The sequence below is a fragment of the Rhinolophus ferrumequinum genome, chromosome 15 (genome assembly GCF_004115265.2).
Source record: "Rhinolophus ferrumequinum isolate MPI-CBG mRhiFer1 chromosome 15, mRhiFer1_v1.p, whole genome shotgun sequence".
NCBI lineage: Eukaryota > Metazoa > Chordata > Mammalia > Chiroptera > Rhinolophidae > Rhinolophus > Rhinolophus ferrumequinum.
This window is the reverse complement of record NC_046298.1, coordinates 47,757,741-47,775,440: the sequence shown is the minus strand read 5'-3', so window position 1 is coordinate 47,775,440 and position 17,700 is coordinate 47,757,741.

Sequence of the window (17,700 nt, the reverse complement as noted above, 5' to 3'; positions counted from 1 at the left end):
TTGGGTTCAAAGAGCATTTTATGAATTTGACTCCAAAGGCAATGGAAGTAAAAACTAAAATAAACGAATGGGACTATATGAAACTTAAAAGCTTCTACACGGCAAAAGAAACCATTGCCAAAATAAAGAGGCAACCAACTGAATGGGAGAAGATTTTTGCAAACAGTGCCTCCGATAAGGGGCTAATATCCAAAATATACAAGGAACTCATGAAACTCAACAACAAAAATACAAACAACCTAATTGAAAAATGGGCAGAGGACCTGAAGAGACATTTCTCCAAAGAGGACATACAAATGGCAAAGAGACATATGAAAAAATGCTCAACATCACTAATCATCAGAGAAATGCAAATAAAAACCACAATGAGATCTCACCTCACCCCAGTCAGAATGGCTATCATCAACAAGACAAATAGTAACAAGTGTTGGAGAGGCTGTGGAGAAAAACGAACCCTCATACACTGTTGGTGGGAATACAGACTGGTGCAGCCGTTAAGGAAGGCAGTGAGGACGTTCCTCAAAAAATTACGAATAGAATTACCATATGACCCAGCAATCCCTCTCCTGGGTATCTACCCAAAAATCTGAAAACATCTACACATAAAGACACGTGTGCTCCAATGTTCATTGCAGCTTTGTTTACGGTGGCCAAGACATGGAAACAACCAAAATGTCCTTCGATAGATGAATGGATAAAGAAGTTGTGGTATATATACACAATGGAGTATTATTTAGCAGTAAGAAAAGATGATATAGGAACATTTGTGACAATATGGATGGATCTTGAGAGTATAATGCTAAGCGAAATGAGTCAGACAGAAAAAGCAGAGAACCATATGATTTCACTGATATGCGGTATATAAACCAAAAACAACAGAAGAACAAGACAAACACCACAAATGAGAAACAAGAACTCATAGACACAGACAATAGTTTAATGGTTACCAGAGGGTAAGGGGTTAGGGGGTGGGAGATGAGGATAAGGGGGATCAAATATATGGTGATGGAAGGAGAACTGACTCTGGGTGGTGAACACACGTGATTTATAGATGATGTAATACAGAATTGTACACCTGAAATCTATGTAATTTTACTAACAATTGTCAACCCAATAAACCTTACTTAAAAAAAACTGCTGTTCTATCTCCCATGTACATTGCTTAGCAACCATTCTTCTAATCTGTTTCTATAAATTCAACTTTTTCAGATTCCACATATAAGTGAAATCATACAGTGTTTGTCTTTCTGTACCTGACTTATCTCACTTAGCATAATGTTCTCAAGATCCATCCATGATGTCACAAATGGCAGGATTTCCTTCCTTCTAATGACTGAATAATATTCCATTGTATATATTTCACATCTTTTTTTATCCTTTCATCCATCGATGGGCACTTAGGTTGATTCCATAGCTTTGCTATTATGAATAATGCTGCAATAAACATGGGAGTACATATATCGTTTGGATAACCCGTTTTTCTTTCCTTTGGATATAAGCGCAGAATTGGAATTGCTAGATCATGTGGTAAGTTTCTGTTTTTAATTTTTTGAGGAACCTCCACACTGTTTTCCATAATGGCTGCGCCCATTTACATTCTTACCGACAGCACACAAGGGTTCCCTTTTCTCACATCCTTGCCAGCACTTTTTGTCTCTTGTCATCTTCTAGATAGGCACCCTGACAGGTGTGAGGTGATATCTCATTGTGGTTTGGTTTGCATTTCCCTGATGATGAGTGATGTTGAGCATCTTTTCATGTACCTGTTGGCCCTTTGGGTGTCTTCTTTGGGAAAAAAATGTCTGTTTATTTCCTCTGCCCATTTTAACTTGGATTGTTTGTCTTGTTATTGAGTTGTATAAGTCCTTTATATGTTTTGGATATTAACACTGTATCTTATACGTGGTTTGCAATTTTTTTCCCATTCTGTAGGCTTTCTCTGTAGGTGCAGAGCCCCACACAGCTGTGCTTGGGGAAGCCAAGCACTCACCCACTACTCTCCCTTTTGATGTTGTGTCACCTGGGGGGAGGGCAGCATTGAAAACGTTGTACCTACCCTCTCAAATGCATCTTCATTCTCTTAATTACAATGAAGTTCAAGATACAGGTTTCGTTTCTAAGTATATGCACCCTAATACTTAGTGGGTTTTTCTTCATCTCTCTAACATGTTGAATTATTTATCTCTTGAACTGTTATTAGGCATCATTCTCACTTCTTTCCTTCTGACACAATAGATATGACACTGGAGCTCCTCATTAAAATACCTTGAATTCCATTTCTGGTCTCTCTAAGCTGTATTCTGGAAAATTTCCTCAATATTGTATTCCAATTTCATAATTGGCCCTTCACCTATGTCTTGTCATTGATGGAATTCATTTTTATTCTTATTTTATTTATTTTTTGCTTCTGTTTTTTTTTTTTTTTAGTTTAGGTTTTAGGTTTTTTTTTTTTTTAGTTTCAGGTGTACAAAACAATGTAATGTTTCAACATTTACTTTTTATTAGTTTCAGGTGTTCAAAACAATGTGATAGTTAGACATTTACACCCCCCTCACAAAGTGATAACCCCCCTAACCCAATCTACTACCCCTCTGACATGGTATACAGCTGTTACAATTCCATTGACTCTATTCGCTATGCTGTACTCCACATCCTGTGACTATATAGATATAGATGTAGATATATATATATATGTATATATATATGTATGTATATATATATTAAATTATAGTTGACATTCGTTATTATTCTGCTTCAGCTTCAGGTGTACACTGCAGTGGTCAGGCATCTACACTGTCCCTGAAGTGGTCTCCCTAATGAGACATGTGCCCATCTGACACCCTACAAAATCTTTACATTATTGATTGTATTCCCCAAACTGTCTTTCATATCCCGTGGCAATATTGTAGTTACCGATTTGTGCTTTCTAAGTCCCTTCCCTTCTCCTATCTAGCAACCATCAGTTTTTCTTCTATATCTATGAGACTATTTCTGATTACTTCGCTCATTTATTCAATGCTTTAGACATATAAGTGAGATCATATGGTATTTGTCTTTCTGTCTGACTTATTTCACTTAGCATAATGTTCTCTAGGTGCATCCCATGTGGCAACCATCAAAAGGTTTTCTGTATCTATGAGTTTGTTTCTGTTTTATTTGTTAATTTTGTTCTTAGATTCCATATAGAAGTGAAATCACATTGCATTTGTCCTTCTCCATCTGACACTCCACTCCGCACAATACCCTCCAGGTCTATCCATGCTGCCACAGATGGCAAGAGCCTGTTCCCTTTCATGGTCCAGCAGTTTTCCATTGTATATATGTACCACCTCCTCTTTATCCGGTTCTTCCATCGACAGACACCCAGGCTGCCTCCACATCTTGGCCATTGTAAACAGTGCTGCAATGAACATATAGATGCACACGTCCCCTCGAAGTAGTGCTCTAGGTTTCTTTGGATAAATACCCTGAAGTGGAATTACTGGGTCCTTCATTGTCTTTTCTTATAGTCTTTGTTTTAAAGTCTATTTTGTCTGTTATAAGTATTGTTACCCCAGCTTTTTTTGTTTTTCTAATTTCCATTTTCATGAAATGTCATTTTCTTTTTTAAAATTAAAATTTATTGGGGTGACAATGGTTAGTAAAATTACACAATTTTCAAGTATACAATTTTTATTTGTTTATTTTTTTAAATTTATTGGGGTGGCAATTGTTAGTAAAATTACATAGATTTCAGGTGTACAATTCTGTATCACATCATCTATAAATCCCATTGTGTGTTCACCACCCAGAGTCAGTTCTCCTTCCATAACCATATATCTGACCCCTTTTATCCTCATCTACCAAAATATCATTTTCAAACCTTTTACTTTCTATCTGTGTGTCTTTTACTTTCAATCTGAAGTGAGTCTCTTGTAGGCAGCATGTGTAAGGGATTTGTTTACTTTTTTAAAATTAGTTTCAGGTTTACCAAACAATGTAATACTTAGACATTTACACCCCTCACAAAGTGATAACCCCCTCCCCCAATCTACTACCCCTCTGACATCGTATATAGCTGTTACAATTCCATTGACTCTATTCCCTATGCTGTACTACACATTCCAAATATATATATAAAGTAAGTATTTATTGTAAATATATTTATATATTTAATTATAGTTAACATTCAATATTGTTCAGCTTCAGCTTGTGGTGTACAGCACAATGGTCAGGAATCTACAAAGATTTTGTAGGGATTTGTTTTCTTATCCTTCAGCCCTCCTATGTCTTTTGACTGGAGCATTAATCCATTTACATGGAAAGTAATTGTTCATATACCTGCAGCTATTGCCATTTTATTATTCAATATTCTGATTTTTTTTTCTTTCTTTTTTTTTTTTTTTTGCGTCTTAAAGAAGTCCCTCTAACATTCTTTATAATATTGTTTCGGTGGTGATAAACTCCTTTAGCTTTTTCTTGTCTGGAAAGCTCTTTATCTGTCCTTCGATTTTCAGTGATAGCCTTACTGGTAGAGTAGTCTTGGTTGTAGGTCGTTGCTTTTCATCGCTTTGAATGCTTCCTGCCAATCCCTACTGATCTGCAAAGTTTCTGTTGAGAAATCAGCTGATAGTCTTATGGAAGCTCCCTTATAAATTACTAGTTGCCTTTCTTTTGCTGCTTTTAGGATTCTCTCTTTGTCTTTAACCTTTGCCATTTTAATTATAATGTGTCAATGTGTGGGCCTGTTTGGGTTTATCTTGTTTGGGACTCTCTGAGCTTCCTGGACTTGTATGTCTATTTCCTTTACCAGGTTAGGAAAGTTTTCAATCATTATTTCTTCAAATAGGTTCTCAATCCCTTGCTCTCTCTTTTTCTTGTATCCCTATGATGTAAATGTTATTATGCTTGATGTTGTCCCCTCTGGGGACAACTATCCTCATTTTTTGGATTCTTTTTTCCTTTTGCTGTCCTAAAATGGTATTTTATGCTACCTAGTCTTCCAAATCACTGATTTAATTATCTGATTCATCTAGTCTGCTGGTGATTCCTTCTAGTGCATTCTTCATTTCAGTTATTGTATTCTTCACTTCACTTTATGGTTTCTGTGTCCGTTTTTTTTTTTTTCTTTTCATTTTTGGAATCTCTTTTTTGAAATTGTCACTAAGTTCCCTGAGCATCCTTATAACCATTGTTTTGAACTCTGTCTCTCTGGTAGATTGCTTGCTTCCATTTCTTTTAGTTCTTTTTGTGGATTTTTCTCCTATTCTTTCATTTGGGACACATTTCTTTGTTTCCTATTTGGCTGCCTTTCTGTGTTTGTTTCTGTGTATTAGGTAGATCTATTATGTCTCCCAGTCTTGGCAGGGTGGCCTTATGTAGTAGGTGTCCTATAGGGCCCAATGGCACAGTCTCCCTGGTCACTTGCTCTGGGTGCTCCAGGAGAGTCCCTTGTGTGGGTTGTGTGTGCTCTTCTGTTATAGTTGAGCCTTGATTGCTATTGGCATGTCAGTGGGTGTGATTGACCCTCAGGCTGGCTGGCTGTGGGGTTTGGCCACATCCATAGTTATGGGCTGCTGTGTGGGAGGCTTACCCCAGTGAGTGGGATTTTTCCCAGTGGGTTCTGGAGCCTGTTGAGACCGCCCTTTGGGCATGCCAGTTGTGGGGCTAATTGGGTTATGCTTTGCTCTGGTCTGAAGCCAACCGCCAAGCATGTTGGTTATGGGGCCCCTTGAGAGGGGTTGTGGTGCAGGCCCAGGTCAGCCACCGCCTGTGACTGGCTGGCAGCTACGTGGTATGAGCTACAAAGTGATCCACAGTTGTTCTCTGCCTGTGCTAAACCTGGAGGCACGTGGGAGAGGCCACGCTGTGAACTGAGGATGGCTGCCACCAGCACCAGGCCTAGGGTAGCTCCACAAAAAGCCAGGATACCCGGAGGCCTGCTCGCACCTGCCAGCTCCCTTAAGGTTCAGCCACTGATAAAGCCTCATGCTGTACACGAGTTGGGTGAGGCAGGGTCTCAGGGAGTCACTAGAGTGGGAAGAGATGTGCTTACCAGGTTAATGTAGACTCTGGTTTAGTGCCAGTGCTGAACCTGAAACAAATCAGGAAAAACCTCAGAGCACACTGAGGCTAGTCACTGACCACCTGGGGACTGCGGACTCCAGTAGTTTTCCAAGAAAGAGTGTGGGTGGGGCGGGCTGCTTTCAGAGAAATTGCCTTGGGTGGGGCAGGGTTTCAGTTGGGTCAGCAGGGTGGAGCAGTGGAGCTCACCAGGCCAGTCAGGTTCAGAATTGGTCTGTGGGGGAGGGCTAAACACAGGAAAGATGGCCCCTGCCTGCCTGCTGCATCGGAAGAGGACCCCTCACTAGGATAATACCAATTGTCCTCCATTCCTCCTCCTGAAAACACATACCTCAGTCTGCCCCCTGTGTGTCTCTGAGGCCCCCAGAGTCACTGTCCCTCTCCTGGAACCCAAGGTGAATGCCTGAGAGAGAGGGAGTCTGTGCCCTGGCTGTTTAAGAGATTATCTGGCTTTCCCAAAGCCTTCTGTCCCACCCAAATCGTCAGAATCCCCACTGTTTTTCACAGTCAGATATTGTGGGGGCTCCTCTTCCTGGCACCAGTACCCTGGGCTGGGGAGCCTGGTGTAGGGGGCTGGGCTCCTCACTCCTCTCGGAGAAACCTCTGTGGCTGAGATATCCCTCCTGATTCTCAAGTGCCACACAGAGGTTTGGGGCTTCTTTCAAATCTCCGCCCCTCCTACCAGTCTTGACGTGGCTTCTTCTTTTTTTTTTTTTAATTAAAGTTTATTGGGGTGACAATTGTTAGTATAGTTACATAGATTTCAGGAATACAATTCTGTAATATATTATCTATATCTCATATTATGTGTTCACCACCCAGAGTCAGTTCTCTTTCCATCACTGTATACTAGACCCCGTTTACCCTCTTCTAGAGCCCTCTCGCCTCCCTTACCCTCTAACTATTGTCTATATCTGTGAGTTTTTGTTTCTTCATTTGTTTGTCTTCTTTTTTTTTTTTTTAGTTTCAGGTGCACAAAACAATGTAATAGTTAGACATTTGTCATTTATAACTCTTACACAGTGATAACCCCCCTTCCCTCACCCACTACCCCTCTGACATTGCACACAGCCATTACATTTCCACTATGCCTAATGCTGTACTCCACTTCTTTTATATATAAAATTATACTTGACATTCATTATTGTTCCACTTCAACTTCAGGTGTACAGTACATCATTCCTGAGGTGGTCTCCCTAATGAGACAGTGTCCATCGAATGCCCTACAAAATCTTTACAACATTATTGATTGCATTCCCCAAATTGACATTCGTTTCCCCATGGCAATCTTGTGGTTACCGACTGTGCTTTCTAATCCCCTCACCTTCCCTCTTATCCCACCCACCCCTCCCATCGAACAACCCTGAGTTTTTCCTCTATGGCCCTGAGACTGTTTCTCATTAGTTCATTCATTTATTGTTCTCTTTAGATTCCACATATAAGTGAGATCATATGGTATTTGTCTTTCTCTGTCTGACTTCACTTCACATAATGTTCTCTAGGTCCATCCATATTGTTGCAAATGTTAATATTTTCTTCTTCTTTATGGCTGTGTAATACTCCATTGTATAAATGTACCACATTTTCTTAATCCAGTCGTCTACTCATGGACATTTCGGTTGTTTCCTTGTCTTGGCTATTGTGTATAATGCTGCAATAGACATAGGGGTGCATAAATTTTTTAAAATTAGAGTTTTGGATTTCTCTGGCTAGATACCTAAGAGTGGAATTGCTGAGTCATAAGGTAGTTCCATTTCCAGATTTTTGAGACAACTCCACACTGTTTTCCACGGTGGCTGCACCAATCTGCAATCCCACCAACAGTGCACAATAGTTCCCTTTTCTCCACATCCTCGTCAGCACGTGTTGTTTGTTGATTTATTGATGATAGCCATTTTGACTAGGCTGAGATATCTCATTGTGGTTTTTATTTGCATTTCTCTAATGATTAGTGAGGTTGAGAATTTTTTCTTATGTCTGTTTGCCATCTGTATGTCCTTTTTAGAACAAATGTCTCTTCAGGTCCTCTGCCCATTTTTTAATTGGGTTATTTGTATTTTTGGAGTTGAATTGTGCGAGTTTTTTTTTATAAATTTGGGATATTAACCGCTTATCGGATATATCATTGGCAAATATCTTCTCCCATTCAGTAGGATCCCTTTTTGTTCTATTGATGACCATCAATAGATGACATTTGCTGGGAAAAAATTTTTTAGTTTGATGTAATCCCACATGTTTATTTTTTCTCTTACTTCCCTTGCTCAAGGTGATATATCAGTAAAAATCTTACTCCAGGTAATATCTGTAAAGTTTCTTCCTATATTTTCTTCAAGGAATTTTATGGTTTCAGATGTTACATTTAAGTCTTTAAGCCATTTTGAATTTATTCTTGTATATGGTGTAAGGAAGTGGTCCTTACACCATATACAAGAACATTTTTTTTTGCATGTGTCTGTCCGGGTTCCCCAGCACCACTTATTGGATAGACTGTCTTTACCCTACCATAAATTCTTGCTTCCATTGTCGGAGATTAAATGGCCATATAGGCATGGATTTATTTCTGGGCTCCCTATTCTGTTCCATTGATCTATGTGTCTGATTTTATGCCAGTACCATGCTGTTTTGATTACTGTAGCCTTGTAGTATAATTTGATGTCAGGTATCGTTATACGTCCCACTTTGTTCTTATTTCTCAAGATTGTTGAGGCTATCCGGGGTCTTTTATGGTTCCATTTAATTTTAGGATTATATGTTCTATTTCTAGTTTGATAGGAATTGCATTGAATCTGTATATTGCTTTAGGCAATATGGACATTTTAATGATCTTGATTCTTCCTATCCATGAGCATGGTATGTCTTTCCATCTATTTGTATCTTCTTTAATTTCTCTCTTCAGTGTCTTATAATTTTCTGAGTACAGATCTTTTACTTCTTTGGTTAAATTTATTCCCAGACATTCTATAGTCTTTGAAGCAATTGTAAATGGGATTGTTTTCTTAATTTCTCCCTCTGATATTTTATTATTGGTATATACAAATGAACTGATTTCTAAATATTAATTTTGTATCCTGCTACTTTACTAAATTCATTTATCAGTTTAATAGCTTTTTGGTGGAGTCTTTATGGTTCTCTATATATAGCATCATGTCATCTGCATGTAATGACAATTTTCCTTCCTCCTTACCTATTTGGATGTCTTTTATTTCTTTTTCTTGTCTGATTGCTATGGCTAGAACTTCCAGATCTATGTTGAATAGAAGTGGAGAAAGAAGGCAACCTTGCCTTGTTCCTGATCTTAGGGGGAATGGTTTTAGCGTTTCCCATTGAGTACGATGTTACTTGTGGGTTTATCATATACGGCCTTTATTTTGTTGAGATATGGTCCCTCTATTCCCATTTTCCTAAGGTTTTTTATCATAAATGGCTGCTGGATTTTGTCCAATGCCTTTCCTGAATCTATTGATATGACCATATGATTTTTATTTTTCATTTTGTTAATGTGGTGTATCACATTAATTGATTTGCGAATGTTGAACCAAACTTGCATACCAGGAATGAATCCCACTTGACCATGGTGTAGGTTCTTTTTAATATATTGCTGAATTCTGTTCACTAATATTGTGTTGAGGATTTTTGCATCTATGTTCATTAGAGATATTGGCCTGTAGTTTCCTATTTCTCTAGTGTCTTTGTCTGATTTTAGGATCAGGGTAATACTGGCCTCTTAAAAAGTGTTTGGGAGCCTTCCTCCTTCTGGATTTTTTGGAAGAGCTTGAGGAGAATAGGTGATAATTCTTTTTTGAGTGTTTTGTAAAATTCATCCATAAAGCCATTTGGTTCAGGGCTTTTGTTTCTTGGGAGCTTGTTGATCACTGATTCAATTTCCCTGGTGGTAATCAGTCCATTCAGGTTTTCCGTTTCTTCTTGAGTTAGCCTTGGAAGGTTGTACGCCTCTAGAAAATTGTCCATTTCCTCCAGATTGTCTAGTTTGTTGGCATATAGTTGCTCGTAGTAATTTCTTAAATTTTTTGTATTTCTGTAGTGTCTGTTGTCACTTCTCCTCTTTCATTTCTGACTTTATTAATTTGGGTCTTTTCTCTCTTTTTTTTTTTTTTTTGATGAGTCTGGCTAAAGTTTTGTCGCTTTTGTTTATCTTCTCTAAAAACCAACTCTTGGATTCATCGATCTTTTGTATTGTTTTTCTGGTTTCTATTTCATTTATTTCTGCTCTGATCTTTATTAACTCAATCCTTGTACTCACATTGGGCTTATTTTGCTCTTCTTTTTCCAGATCCCTAAAGTGTGAAGATAAACTGTTGATTAGTTATTTTTTCTTGTTTCTTTAGGTAGGCTGCAATGCTATGAATTTCCCTCTTAGGACTGCTTTCACTGCATCCCGTAGATTATGGGTCATTGAGTTTTCATTTTCATTTGTCTTGAGATATCTTTTGATTTCTTCCTTGATCTCATAGTTGACCCATTCATTATTTAGTAACATGTTATTCAGACTCCATGAATTTGTGTGTCTTCCAGTTTTTTTCCTGTAGTTGATTTCTAATTTCATAGCACTGTGGTCAGAGAAGACAACTGGTATGATTTCAATTTTCTTAAATTTATCAAGACTTGTTTTGTGGCCTAACATGTGGTCTATCTTGGAAAATGTTCCATGTGCACTTGAGAAAAACGTATATTCTGCAGCTTTGGGGTGAAATGCTCTGAAAATATCGATTAAATCCAACAAGTCCAATGTGTCATTTAAGGCTGTTGTTTCCATATTAATTTTATGTCTGAAAGACCTGTCCCTTGTTGTCAGAGGTGTGTTGAAGTCCCCTACTATGATAGCGTTACTGTTGATCTCTGTGTTTATGTCAGTCAATATCTGTTTTATATATTTAGGTGCTCCTATGTTGGGTGCATAGATGTTTACTAGGGTTAAGTCCTATTGTTTGATCAATCCCTTTATTATTATATAGTGCCCATCTTTGTCTTTTAAAATATTTTTCATTTTAAAGTCAATTTTCTCAGATAGAAGTATTGCAACTCCAACTTTTTTCTCATTTACATGAAATATCTTACTCCAACCCTTCACTTTCAGCCTGTGTGTGACTTTTTTATTTTCCTTTTTTTCATTACTTTTTTTTTAAAATTTATTGGGGTGACAGTTGTTAGTAAAAATTACATAGATTTCAGGTGTACAATTCTGTATTACATCATCTATAAATCCCATTGTGTGTTCATCACCCAGAGTCAGTTCTCCTTCCATCACCATATATTGGATCCCCCTTACCCTCATCTCCCACCCCCGAACCCCTTTACCCTCTGGTAACCACTAAACTATTGTCTGTGTCTATGAGTTCTTGTTTCTCATTTGTTTGTCTTGTTCTTTTGTTGTTTTTGGTTTATATACCACATATCAGTGAAATCATATGGTTCTCTGCTTTTTCTTTCTGACTTATTTCGTTTAGCATTACAATCTCAAGATCCATCCATGTTGTCACAAATTGTCTTATATCATCTTTTCTTACCACCGAATAGTATTCCATTGTGTATATATACCACAACTTCTTTATCCATTCATCTATCGAAGGACATTTTGGTTGTTTCCATGTCTTGGCCACTGTAAACAAAGCTGCAATGAACATTGGAGCACTACTGTCTTTATGTGTACATGTTTTCAGATTTTTTGAGTAGATACCCAGGAGAGGGATTGCTGAGTCATATGGTAATTGTATTCGTAATTTTTTGAGGAACCTCCACACTGCCTTCCACAGCAGCTTCACCAGTCTGCATTCCCACCAACAGTGTATGAGGGTTCCTTTTTGTCCACAGCCTCTCCAACACTTGTTACTAGTTGTCTTGTTGATGATAGCCATTCTGACTGGGGTGAGGTGGTATCTCATTGGGTTTTTATTTGCATTTCTCTGATGATTAGTGATGTTGAGCATTTTTTCAAATGTCTATTTGCCATTTGTATGTCCTCTTTGGAGAAATGCCTCTTCAGGTCCTCTGCCCATTTTACAATGGGGTTGTTTGTTTTTTGTTGTTGTTGAGTTTCATGAGTTCCTTGTATATTTTGGATATTATCCCCTAATCGGAGGCATTTTATGAAAAAATCTGCTCCCATCCTGTTGGTTGCCTCTTTATTTTGTCAATGGTTTTTTTTGCTGCGCAGAATATTTTAAGTTTGATGTAGTCCCATTCATTTATTTTAGCTTTTACTTCCCTTGCCTTTGGAGTCAAATTCATAAAATGGTCTTGGAGCCCAATGTCCATAAGTTTAGTACCTATGTTTTCTTCTATGCAGTTTATTGTTTCTGGTCTGGTGCTTAGATCTTTGATCCATTTTGAATTAATTTTGGTACGTGGTGACAGATAGCAGTCCAGTTTCATTCTTTTGCATGTGGCTTTCTAATTCTCCCAGCACCATTTTTTGAAGAGGCTGTCTCTTCTCCATTGTATGTTTTTTGCCTCTTTGTCAAAAATTATCTGTCCATATTTATGTAGGTTTATTTCTGCGTTCTATTTTCAATTCTACTCCATTGGTCTGTATGTCTGTTTCTCTGTGAATACCATACTGTTTTGATTATTGTTGCCCTATAGTACAAGCTGAAGTCAGGAAGTGTGATACCTCCAACATTGTTCTTTTTTCTTAGGATTGCTTTGGCTATTCTGGGTCTTTTGTGGTACCATACAAATCTGATGATTTTTTTGCTCAATTTCTTATAAAAATGCCATTAGGATTTTGATGGGGATTGCATTAAATCTGTATATTGGTTTGGGTAATACGGCCATTTTAACTATGTTGATTCTTCCAATCCATGAGCAAGGAATGTCTTTTCATCTCTTTTTGTCTTCTGCAATTTCTTTTAAAAATGTCTGATAGTTTTCAGCATATAGGCCTTTCACATCTTTGGTTAGGTTTATTACTAGGTATTTTATTCTTTTTATTGCAATTGCAAAAGGATTTTTTTTCTTTATTTCTTTTTCAGAGTTTTCATTGTTAGTATATGGAATGCAATGGACTTTTCTACATTGATTTTTGTAGCTGGCAACTTTACTGTATTCGTTTACTGTTTTTTAATAGCTATTTGGTGGAGTCTTTAGGGTTTCCTACATATATCATCATGCCATCTGCAAAGAGTGACAATTTAAATTCTTCATTCCTAATTGGGATGCCTTTTATTTCTTTCTCTTCCATGATTGTTCTGGCAAGGACTTCCAACACTGTGTTGAAAAGCAGAGGTGATAGGGGACAGCCCTGTCATGTTCCTGAATGTAGAGGATAGGGCTTCAGTTTTTCACCGTTAATTATTTTATTAGCTGAGGGTTTGTCATATATGGCCTTTATTATGTTAAGGTATTTTCCTTCTATACCTATTTTATTAAGTGTTTTAATCATAAATGGATGTTGTATCTTGTCAAATGCTTTTTCTGCATCAATTAATATAACAATATGATTTTTGTTCTCTATTTTGTTTACGTGGTGTATCACTTTGAAGGATTTGCGTATGTTGAATCATTCTTGTACCCTGGGGGTGAACCCCACTTAGTCGTGATTAATAGTCTTTTTAATGCATTGTTGCATTCGATTTGCTAGAATTTTGTTTAGGATTTTTGCATCTGTATTCATCAGAGATATAGGTCTGTAATTTTCTTTTCTTGTGGTTGTCCTTACCTGGTTTTGCCATCCGGTAATAATGGTCTCATGAAATGAGTTAGGGAGTATTGTATCTTCTTCAATTTTTAAAAAGACTTTGAGTAGGACAGGTATTAGACCCCTCTGAAGGTTTGGTAGAATTCACTAGTGAAGGCATCTGGTCCCAGACTTTTGCTTTTGGGAAGGTTTCAGATGACTGATTCAATTTCCTTACTGGTGATGTGTTTATTTAGATTTTCCAATTCTTTGTGATTCAGCCTACGAAGCTATATGTTTCTAAGAACTTGTCCTTTTCTTCTAGGTTATTGAATTTGGTGGCATATAGTCCTTCATAGTATTCTTGAATGATCCTTTGTATTTCTGTGGCATCAGTGATAACTTCCCCTTTCATTTCTGATGTTGTTATTAGTGTCCTTTCTCTTTTTATCTTAGTGAGTCTAGCCAAGGGCTTCTCAATTTCATTAACCTTTTCAAAGAACCAACTCTTTGTTGCATTAATTTTTTCTATTGTCTTTTTGTTCTCTATTTCATTTAGTTCTGCTCTGATTTTTCTTATTTCCTTTATTCTGCTGACCTTGGGTTTCATTTGTTTTTCTTTTTCTAGTTCTTTAAGTTGTAACATGAGGTTGTTTTTTTGGGATTTTTCTTCTTTCTTGAGATAGGCCTGTAATGGTATAAATGTCCCTCTTAAAACTGATTTCACTGCATCCCAAAAATTTTGGTAGAATGTATTTTCATTGTCATTTGTTTCTATGTATCTTTTGATCTCTCCTCTAATTTCTTCTTTGACCCGGTCGTTCTTTAAAAGTATATTATTTAATCTCCACATATTTGTGGTTTTTCCTATCTTTCTTTTTGCAGTTGATGTCCAATTTCAAAGCTTTGTAATCAGAGAACATGCTTGGGATGATTTCAATCTTCTTAAATTTGCTGAGGCTAGTTTTATGTCCCAACATGTGTTCTTGAGAATGTTCCATGTACACTAGAAAAAATGTATAGTCTGATGTTCTAGGGTGAAGTGCTCTATAAATGTCAATTATGTCCATTTCATCTAAAGTGTCATTTAAGGCTGACATTTCTTTATTAAGTTTGTGTTTGGATGATCTATCCACAGCTGTCAATGATGTATTTAGGTCCCCTAGTATAAATGTGTTTTGGTCAATTTCTCCCTTTAGTTCTTTTAGTAGTTGCTTGGTATGTTTTGGTGCTCCCTGTTTGGGGGCATAAATATTGATGACTCTTACTGTTGTGTCTTCTTGTTGTATAGTCCCCTTTATCATTATGAAATGTCCATCTTTGTCTCTTGTTACCTTATTTATCCTGAAGTCTGTTTTCATTCAATATCAGTATGAATACACCTGATTTTCTTTGGATACCATTTGCTTGGAGTGTCAATTTCCACCCTTTCACTTTGAGTCTATGTTTCTCCTTGTAGCTGAGATGTATCTCTTGGAGACAGCATATGGTTGGATTCAGTTTCTTCATCCCATCTGCTACTCTGTTCCTTTTTATTGGTGAATTCAGTCCGTTTACATTTAGGGTAATTATTGATATATGAGGATTTCCTGTCGTTCTGTCTTTGGTTTTCTGGTAAGACTGTGTCTCCATTGTTTCTTTGCCTTTTTGTTGTTGTCTATTATTTCTGTGTGGTGGTATTCTATGATGTTTCCCTCTGTTTCTTCTTTTATTAGGTTATATATTTCAGTTCTGGATTTTTTTTTGAGTGATTAGCATTAAGTTTATGTAAAAGAAAGTTTGATATTTTAGAGTATTCCATTTTCTTCAGCATGCTTACTTTCTCCATTCCCGTATTCCAGTTCAGACCTTTCCTCTCCCCCCTTTTATGATTTGGTTGCCACAAATTAGCCCTATTTATGCTGGTCAAATAGCCTCCTTCAGTATTTCTTGTAGTTCAGGTCATGTGTTAGAAAATTCCCTCAGCTTCTGTATGTCTGGAAAGATCTTTATTCTTCCTTCATATCTAAAGGATATCTTTGCTGGATATATTATTCTTGGGTCATAATATTTCTCAGTAGTTGAATATTTGCACTCCTCCTGACTTGCAGAGTTTCTGCTGAAAAATCTGATGATAATCTACGGGGCTTTCCTTTGTAAGTTACTGTCTTCTTTTCCCTGCTGCCTTGAGGACTCTTTCTTTGTTAATTTTTGACGGCTTCAATATGATGTGCCTTCGAGACGGCCTGTTGGGATTGAGGTAATTGGGTGTTCTATTTGCTTCTTGGATTTGAGGATTCAGTTCTTTCCACAAGTTTGGGAAGTTCTCGTCGATTGTTTGTTTGAATATACTTTCTGCTCCCTTCTCTCTTTGCTCCTTCTGATATTCCTATTATTCTTATATTGCTCTATCTGATGGAGTCAGAAAGTTCTTGTAGAGTTCTTTCATTTCTTTTAAGACTCAAGTCTCTTTCTTCTGCCATCCATGTCATTTCCAAATTTCTATCTTTGATGTCACTGATTCGTTCCTCCATCTGGTCAGCTCTATTACCTAAGCTGGCTATTTCATTCTGCATTTCTTTTTTTTTTCCTTTTCTTTTTATTGGGGAAGGGGAACAGGACTTTATTGAGGAACAGTGTGTACTTCCAGGACTTTTTTTCCAAGTCAACTTGTTGTCCTTTCAATCTTAGTTGTGGACGGTGCCGTTCAGCTTCAAGTTGTTGTCCTTTCAGTCTTAGTTGTGGAGGGCACAGCTCAGCTCCAGATCCAATTGCCATTGCTAGTTGCAGGGTGCGCAGCCCACCATCCCTTGCATGAGTCGAACCGGCAACCTTGTGGTTGAGAGCCCGCGCTCTAACCAACTGAGCCATCTGGGAGCTCAGCTCAAGGTGCCATGTTCACTCTTAGTTGCAGGGGGCACTGCCCACCATCCCTGTGGGACTCGAGGAATCGAACTGGCAACCTTGTGGTTGAGAGCCCGTGCTCCAACCAACTGAGCCATCCAGGAGGCAGCTAAGCTCAAGGTGCCGTGTTCAATCTTAGTTGCAGGGGGCAGAGCCCACCATCCAGGACTCGAGGAGTTGAACGGGCAACCTTGTGGTTGAGGGCCCATGTGGGAATCAAACCGGCAGCCTTTGGAGTTAGGAGCACAGAGCTCCAACCGCCTGAGCCACCGGGCCAGCCCCCATTCTTCATTTCTTTTATTGAGTTATTAATCTCCAGAGATTTTATTTGGTTCTTTTTTTAAAATTTCAATCTCTTTGGTAAGATGTTTGTTTTGTTCTTTGATTGTGTTTCTCAGTTCATTAAACTGCCTGTCTGTGTTTTCTTGCATCTCGTTGAGTTTTTTAAGAACTGCAATCTTGAATTCTCTGTCATTTAAGTCACATATTTCCAAGTCTTTAAGTTCATTTTCTGGAGACTTTTCATTTTCCTTCTAAGCTATCTTGTTACCTTGGTTATTCATGGCTATTAATGATTTATTTTTCTCTTTCTAGACATCTACAGGCATGGTTCTGCAACAGGTTGATGGAAAGAGGTCTTTCTTTTGTTTTCCAGTACATGTTGGTAGAATGTTTTATTTTCTCTCCAACTGTAGCCTTTTATTCTCTCTCACTGTAGTGTTATATTTTCTCTGCACTATTCCAGATTCTCACACAATGGGGTGGATTCCCTGGGAGATGGGCTTTTCCTCTGTTAATAGTTCACTTGGGTCACAGGGCACAGTGTCTGTGTGGGTATGCGGAGAGCTTTTGAATTTCCAAAGCTCTTCCTGCACCAGATTCAGAGCTCGTATGTTTCAGCAGTTCCGTTTACTCCTGCAGGGATCCGCTCAGATAGGTGGGGCCAGGGACGAGGTGAGTTGTGAGAGGTGGCCCAGAGCAATGACGGTGACAACCACCACAGCCGGTCCTGCTTCCACAGCTCCCTCCCCTTTGCCGGAACTAGTTGGGCTGCGCATCTATGTCTGTGGACCACAGTTCTCAGAACTGCAAATATTCTGTTCTTTTGATCTGACACTGCT